Source organism: Gigantopelta aegis, chromosome 13 (assembly GCF_016097555.1).
Source record: "Gigantopelta aegis isolate Gae_Host chromosome 13, Gae_host_genome, whole genome shotgun sequence".
NCBI lineage: Eukaryota > Metazoa > Mollusca > Gastropoda > Neomphalida > Peltospiridae > Gigantopelta > Gigantopelta aegis.
The window spans coordinates 9931564-9940715 of NC_054711.1; positions in this window are offsets into that span (position 1 = coordinate 9931564).

A 9152-nucleotide genomic window follows, 5' to 3' on the forward strand; every position below is an offset into this window, starting at 1 on the left:
TCTCTGGCGCATGAAGTGGCGCAAGATACTTCTGACTGCACGTGCTGGAAAGATTCCGTGTATTCATGCCATGCTCCGGTAAACTCATCGGCACGATAAATACTAAACACCGGATCCATCAATGTTGCGCAGACAAATATAGATCAGCAGCCAAACCACCAGGTTTGATATTAAACGCCCCATGGTAATATTTAAATAGTTCAGTTATCTGCGAAATACAAAACAAAAATTGAGACACCATTCTTATACAGGAATGGAAAAATCATGATGGTCCGCTTGTCACATGCTGAATAGTGAAAGACATAAATTAATCACATTTTTAAAAAGTTGTTGTTTCTGCTTGTTTTTGTATTATTTTTGTTTGTTTTTGGTTTAGTTTGGGTTTGTTTGGGTTTTTTAATGTTTGTTTGTTTGTTGTTGTTTTTTGTTGTTTTGGGTTGTTTTTTTGTTTGTTTTTGTTGTTTTTGGGGGGGGGTTCGGGGGGGGGGGGGGGGGTTGTAGCCTACAAAACAACAACCAAACAAAACCAAAACACGGGTCTGTCACTTTAAGTGTTATGGACTAGTAATATCTAGTTAATGACGTAGGATTTGAGCTTTAGTCCTGTCCAGGTCAAATGGTAAATTTCCGTTCTTAATTACCTTCACAGGATAAATCCGATATCCTACGTCATTAACTAGTTATTCTCAATTTATTGACGTCTTATTTCTAAATGAAAACTTCTTGTTTCGGATATAAATGGGGCAATGATTTAATTTAATTAATTCCAAGTACTTTGACCATTTCGTTTTTATAATATAGTCATTTTATTCCTATACATAGGAGTAGTAAGGAGGCCTGTTTGGAGGCATGACCTACTTTCTCGTGACCGTGGCCTTGGTATGAGTCATAGCATGACCTACTGACCTACTTTCTCGTGACGTAACTGACCTACTTTCTCGTGACGTAACTGACCTACTTAGACCAGACTCGAGAGTATAAAACACAGGGTATTTCGTTAGTAACTTCATTCACTTTCTACGAACGAGAACTGAATTCATTTGACATGGCCTGTTCGACAATTGGAAGCAATACTGATACGAGATGCAAGATAGAACTTGGAAGTAACGTATACGCTGTGGCCAAACTGTGGATAGGGGACATTGCCATTCACATCAGGAAATTTGACGACGAAAATGCCACTTTACCCACGAAGCGAGGTATTGCACTAACCCTTAAACACTGGGTCGAACTGTGTACGAGTAAGAGCCAGATAGACGACACCATTGCAATCTTAAAAGAAAGGAAAGAGGAGAAGTTGTTTCGTCATATTGGGTCCAACGTGTACGTGAGCGTGGACAGCAACATTGTCGGTGTAGACATTCGACAGTGGTGGTGGTGCGTTGACGCGATCAAGCCATCGAAGAAAGGAATGTTTCTTCATCTGGACCAATGGGAGAAACTCAAAGACTGTTTCGCAGTCATGTGTGACTTTGTACCAGAGCTGAACTCGATCGTGCCCTGCGCCATGCAAGACGACCATCAAAATCAGATGGGATTCCTACAGTGTAACTTCTCCACACCGAACGACTGCCATCAGTGGCTATAAAAAAAGTGGTTTGTGGTATAAACGTCATTTGTTTTACGACTGTCCTAGGGAGCAGACGTGTTTTATGATTCTAACATTCTTGTGTCTTGTTGTACTCTATCTGGAACGAAGAAAATGGCATCGGGATATTCCAGCAGTGTTAGTAGCAGCAGCAGTAGCGACGAGGACGACGTCTTGGTCTGCAAATGTTCAGAAAGACATACGATCAAAAGAATGGCTACCAAACAAGATGAAAATCTCACGGATCAAACGGATGCTGCCTGTGACAATATGGATGAAAATGAAGATGGTGAATTGATGGATGAACCTACAGATCAAACAGATGCCGCTCGAGAATATAAAACAGACGCTGCCTGGGATGAAGACGACTGCTGTTCGAGACGTTACCTGTTCTGCCATCGTCCCGAAATGCGCCACGTGTACACGCGGATGCAGACATTTGGGTGGTGGCCAATACAGTTACGCCAGAAACCGAGGGAGCTCGCCAAGGCCGGTTTCTACTACACGGGAGATCACGATGCCGTCGTCTGTTACTGTTGTGGGCTACGCGCCTACCGATGGCAGATAATGGACGACCCAGTGATGGAACATTACAGACTCTCTCCAAGATGTCCCAATGTGAACAATGTGTTCAGACGCATTTGAAACACCTGTATGTTTTTGCTATGTTTTGTCATATATTTTGTGTATTTCTGCTGTTTTTAGTAAAAAAAATTGTTTTGTATATTGCGAATCTGTTGTTTATAAATAGCATGTCTTTATGATCTATCGGTCAGTCGAGAACCATGTCTCCATGGGAACGGTACCTGGAATCTGTTTACTACGATGCGAAACATCCTGGTAGTTATGCAGGTCCTGTTAAACTGTACCAAGTAGTTAAAGCAGAGGATAAATTTAAAATTCCTCTAACGCAGATTAAGAAATGGTTGAAAGGTCAAGAGACCTATACCATGACACATCAAGTGAGGCGAAAGTTTCCGCGTAATACCTATACGGTGGAAGGCTTAGACAGCCACTGGCAATCCGACCTGATGGACATGGTCAGTTTGGCTAAATATAATGATGCGGTAAAATATCTCATGGTGATAATTGACCTGTTCTCCAGATACTTGTGGGTTCTGCCGCTCAAATCGAAAACGGGCAAACACGTGACAGACGTTTTGACAGATCTATGGAAGTCAGAGTTCAGAAAACCTAAACTGTTTCAGTCTGATTCGGGGTCGGAGTACAAGAACCATATGGTCAAAGCATTATTAAAGTCACACGGTATAACGCAGTTGTTTTCGCTCAATGAAACCAAAGCCAGTTATGCAGAACGGGTCATTAAAACCATTAAAATGCGCCTGTATCGCTATATGTTAAAAAAACTTTACTTACAAGTACATGGATGTGTTAGAGAAAGTCGTCCATAGTTATAATCATACCATACATAGGATGATAGGTCAAACACCAATCAGTGTAAACAAAACGAATGAAGAAGAGGTCCGTCTGTCGCAGTATCTGATCAAATCTAAAAAGAAAATCCAGCAAAAAAAAGGGGGAAAAAGTTTACTTTTGACATAGGTGAAAAAGTACGAGTCAGTCATCTTCGTGGTACCTTCGATCGGGAATACCAAGAGAAATGGTCTGGGGAAATATTTACCGTCGAGAAAAGATACTGGTCTCAAGGTAAAGACATGTACAAATTAAAGGATTGGAGTGGTGATGCCATCGAAGGGACATTCTATGCTGCCGAACTTCAAGAGGTGACAGAGCATCCAGAACAGATATACCGCATCCAAGACATCGTGAAAAAGTGAACTCGTAACAAGAAAAAAGAAGTGTTGGTGAAATGGCTTCACTGGCCTAAGAAGTACAATACGTGGATTCCAGAAGCAGACGTCATTCGATATCAGATGGTATAAAAGACCTCAACACCTGTTTGACTTTCATTAGTATGGACGAGTCACCTGGATCAGATGAAAGCAAAAACCGTATTGTCAGTGATCACGGATCGCTGGAGATATGCAGGATCTCTATAAATAGGATGTCTGTTAAAAACCATCATCATTTGAGGATAGAACCTTCAGAGGAGCAACATGTCAGACCAGTACAAATTGTATGTTCCCGACGTGGATAAGTGGACCCGTTTCTACAAATTGCAAGCAGAAGGAAAACTTCAACCTCACTTCGAAATTCAACGTGGTGGGAAAAGTCAGATCATGTACAGTGTGGATCGATGTCTAGAACTCTACGATCCCACGTGGAAAAAAGAAAAAGAGGAACAGAACAAGCCCCCGACACCCAATGTTGTCATGGTCTCCCCAACGCAGCAAGTGGCACCAAATAACGTACGTTTTTCGTTGGTAAAACTTTTATTTATATTAAAATGTGATTTCGTATATTTTAGAGGGCACATTTCTGAGTTTCATAATAAACGCATCACCTTTGCATCGTTAAATACACATTTATTGTATAATTATGTAAAGAAATTTTATTTTTCTACCACCAATACTTACTCATCCCCCCTATAGTAGTTAAATGTATAAAATACAATACATACTTTATTTTTTTTCTCGGTGAATCTTCCTCACAATCTCAACACACTTTATTTACGGTTATATGGCGTCAGATTTTGAGAGGAAACCCGCTGTCGCCACTACATGGGCTACTCTTCCGATTAGCAGCAAGGGATCTTTTATTTGCGCTTCCCACAGGCAGGATAGCACAAACCATGGCCTTTGTTGAACCAGATATGGATCACTGGTCGGTGCAAGTGGTTTACACCTACCCATTGAGCCTTGCGGAGCACTCACTCAGGGTTTGGAGTTGGTATCTGGATTCAAAATCCCATTGCCTCGACTAGGATCCGAACCCAGTACCTACCAGCCTGTAGACCGATGGCCTACCACGACGCCACCGAGGCCGGTGGAATTTGTTAATAATTTCTTTTATTAATTTGCATAGTTTCTTAAGGGCACTTATTTTATTATTAGTCATCAAACGCTTATATTTCAGCATACTGGGTTTAATATAATAGTATGGCTTTAACAATGAGTGACGTAAATTTACGAAAAATGTGCAGGTGAATAAATAGTGAAATTCATTTTCTATGTCATTTGTATTACATAAGGTGCATGTTCTGTGTTCCACCGGGGTGTTGTTCCAGCGTCCTGTTTCAATAGGCATATAATGGTTGGTGGTTCTAAAGTTTAGTAAAGTAGTCCAGGACTTTTGTGGTAATAGGATAAGATATTTCTCTAAACTAAGATTTTCTTTAAATACTCGTCTCAATAAAATCAGTCAATCTAAAATAGACTCGTGACTCATTATTCATTTCAACTTAGCCTCGTGATTATATCCAATTACGGTTCAATCATGCGGTCCTGGGAACACACCTTAGCTATCTGGGCTGTCAGTCCAGGACGGTGGACTAGTTGGTGGTGGTTAGTGGTTAGTGAAGGGGGTGTCGTGGTATTACACCTACCCACTGAGTCGTTAAAACTCACTCTGGATGGGAGCCGGTACCGGGCTGCGTACCCTGTACCTACCAGCCGTATGTCCGATGGCTTAACCACGACACCACCGAGGCTGGTAACTTTTATTCAACCCATGGTGTTAATACACAAACCTGAAACGCATTTGGATGAAATTACAATGGAGTGAAACAAGATTCTGTGGCGTTAAAAGTGAGCAATACTTTACAATGACAGATCCTAGTTTTTAAACACTACGGCGCATTTTTCACAAATTAGAGGGTTTTTTGTATTATGAATTAGAGGTTTCTTTATCTTTGGGTTTTTTTTATTGACAACTGTCTACTTTGCTCAGGTATGTCATTTATAAACAGACATGTACAGTTTCAAGGACATCACTTCGTGAAAATATATACCAAATATTAAAACAACCCATGAAAAGATACGAAAGTCATCAGTTATTATAAACTTAGTTACGTTTAAAACGACTGTGACATTACAAATATGAAAGCCGTCCTTGGAAAGAATTACAAGTTAAAGGGATATTCCCGAGTTTGCTGCAATTTTGAAGATGTTATCGACTAACAGAGACTTTTAAACGATTGTAATTGCATATCAAATATATTTTCCTGAATAACATATTAGTGGCTATATATTAAACGTTTTTCTGATTGTTCTAATATTTGTACTAGCGTAAATTTAAATTTATTTCCTAACATATTTGTTTTTCGTACGTACGAAATTATTTGAAGACAAAATCCAGATTGAACTTCTTACAAATATTAAGACAACCAGAAACACATTTAATATACAGGCACTGATATTCTAAACAAGAAACTATATTTAATATGTAAGTTTGATCGTAGAAATGTTTTATTAGTCGGAAACATCTTACAATGCTGCAAACTCAGGAATGTCCCTTTAACATGACTTAGCGGACGGTGGTAAAGCGCTCACTTCACGCTTCATAAAATATGTATAAACAAATCTTAAGAGTTGAGAGTGGATCTAAAGTAAAAATTATTGATTCATAAGTTGCTTTACAAAACATTTAAATGCAAATCAAATTTAAATTGTATCATACCTTAAAAAACAAAGTATGGTTCAGGTTGGTACCCTCGGATGGTACCTATTTGTCAAATCGGGGGTCTCAGCTCATGGACTAATTATTTTAGTTATATTATTATTCAATCTAATTAAAATTAGCTCCACTATTACATGTGGATCTAACACCAGCCAGTTGGAGCTCATATCCACCAATCAAAACCTTACTTGCAGAATCCTGCCAGTGATTTAAAAATAATTTGAAAACATTCCGAATTATCCTGAGGGTACACGACATGTTTCGTGTGAATTACGAATGCCTTAAAACATGTTTTATTTTATAAAATAAATAATTTGTAATGTAAAACTGAAGACTGATTTAGTTGTTTGTTTTTTTATAAATAAATAAATAATTTTTAATATAAAATTAAAGACTGATAACCCACCCCGTACGTATTGGTATGGTTCGCTGTACTGCGGCCACTAAAATAGACTCGCCCGATATTTTTAGAATTTGTATGCTCCCAAATAACGTTATAAAAGGCGAAATGTGATTGGTCAATATTTAAATTATTATTTGCAGACGAAATGTTACCTGGACATTGGGGACTACGCAGTGTTGTTAGTTTTAAATCACTGGCAGGATTCTGCAAGTAAGGTTTTGATTGGTGGACATGAGCTCCAACTGGCTGGTGTTAGATCCACATGTAATAGTGGAGCTAATTTTAATTAGATTGATTATTATTATTATATATTATTATATTTATTATTAATACCCACGATGTAACCAGATATATGAATTCGTAGTACTAATATATGTCCTGTGATACGCCATCAGCCCGTCGTTATCTTTTGACTGCACACATCAACAAATATGCGATGGGGCAATTAACTAGTGCCGGGAAGTAGATATTCGTAATTTGTAAATACCTAGTTGTCCTATTACGTAGAATTAATTTTAAGGCCATATATACAACTGTATCTACTTCCCGGGCCATAACCGTATTTTACAGCACCCAACTCCGCTATTTCAAATTGCACACTATTTCACACACTGGAAACAATCGAGCAGTCTGCACATTGGACATCAAACAAAACAAGCCGCGTTGTGTACGAAAACGCAACTGACGAAAAACTTCAGTAGTTACGATAGTTACCGGAACGTAATTTAACACTATTTTAACAGCCTCTGTTATGTCCCATGCCAGTATTCATTTTTAGTTTGATACAAACAATAAAAGTTATATTTTATATGAGCAATAAAACTATTTTATTTTTATTGCTTCGGCAATCTCAGACTGAAAAAAAGCCCTTATTTGGCACCAAATCTGTCATGTGATCAGAGCGGTCATTCTGTCTCTTGTGTCCACTAACTCTGGTCTGATATTTTGTCTGACATTTGCAGATGTAGTTGGTCGTAACTGATGATTTTTAATTACTGTCATTTGGCTATTCGGAAATTCTTTATAAAATATTTGAAACTTTTCATTTGGTGTGGGGAGGGTATCACAGAAGTGGTAGTGTTCATCATTAAAAACATTTATGTTGGACGCGAAATAATATATACAGCTCCTTTACAAAAACAGCTGACGATATCAATGCGATTGATTCATTCGATGAAAAAGAAACAACACAACACAGAAATGTTATCCCAATTTAGGGATTTAGATATCTTGAAATATTTATTAAAATAATAATATTAAAATAAGGGATTGATCTTTTCGCAAAGTTGACCAATACACAACGACAGGCCTAATCGCAGACCAAGTACTCTGACGTCAGAGTACTTGGGCTAGCCTACACGGTCCCACCCTCACCCCTTTTTTCTTTTTCTCTTCTTGTGGGGGAGGTGAAGGCGAGGGGTCGCACAGCCGCCCTACTTTAATTTGTACCCAATGAGAATATTATGTACATTTCCTGCTGGTCCTTTTCCTGTTCCCTCAAATTCAAAATATTCTGATAAATTTGATTTTCAAAATATTTCTAAAACACAATCCATTGTATCATTTCTGTAACTTGTGTTTTGTTTCTGCCAAACTGTTAATAGAATCTGGTTCAGTGTCATTCTGCTCACTGGTCACTGGTGTTATGATCAGGTAAGTGTTTGATTCTATGTTCAGTATTGTTGTCAACATCTACTGGCCTGTGTTTATCATATTCATCCAAGACAGTTAATGTTTGTTTTGTTTAACGACACCTTTAGAGAACATTAATTTAGTAATCATCGGCTATTGGATGTCAAACATTTGGTAATATTGACCTATAGTCTTTGAGAGGAAACCCGCTACATCGTTCTATTAGTAGCAAGGGATTTTATAAATGCACCATCCCACAGACAGGATAGCACATACCTTGGCCTTCGATATACCAATCGTGGTGCACTGGTTGAAACGAGAAATAGTCCAACGACTACACCGACGGGAATCGATCCCAGACCGACCGCGCATCAGGCGGGCTCTTTACCACTGGACTACGTCCTGCTCACCATGATCTAATACAGATATTGTTTCTTTCGTTTCCACTGTTTCTAGTCTTGGTATTGTCTTTTGAATTCCAAAATGTACCTCAACTTCTTCAAGTTCTTCAAGCTCCTGTAAAATTAAATATACATCTGTAGGAAAGAAAACCAACTCTTTCTATACAAATGATGTGAAGTGAGTAAAGTGAACAGATATTATATTATTTTAATAATTATTAAACACACACACACACACAGAGAGAGAGAGACAGACAGACAGACAAACACACACACACACACACACATATATATACACACACACACACACACAAACATACACAAATTATACGTAATGTTATCTACAGATATTTGATTCCCACTTGATAATAAAATATTGGCTTGGAGACATGGAGAGATGGAGTGAGAGAGAGAAAGTATGCCTTCGTTCACACAATCCATTTCATTTTAATTGTTATTATTATTATTATATATTTATTTATTCATTTTATTTAGTTATGACGTCAGTTTGTATACTAGTTAATTATTTTACTGCCAAATGACCCAGTAGCATACTTTTATAAATGTATATATATATATATATGTATGT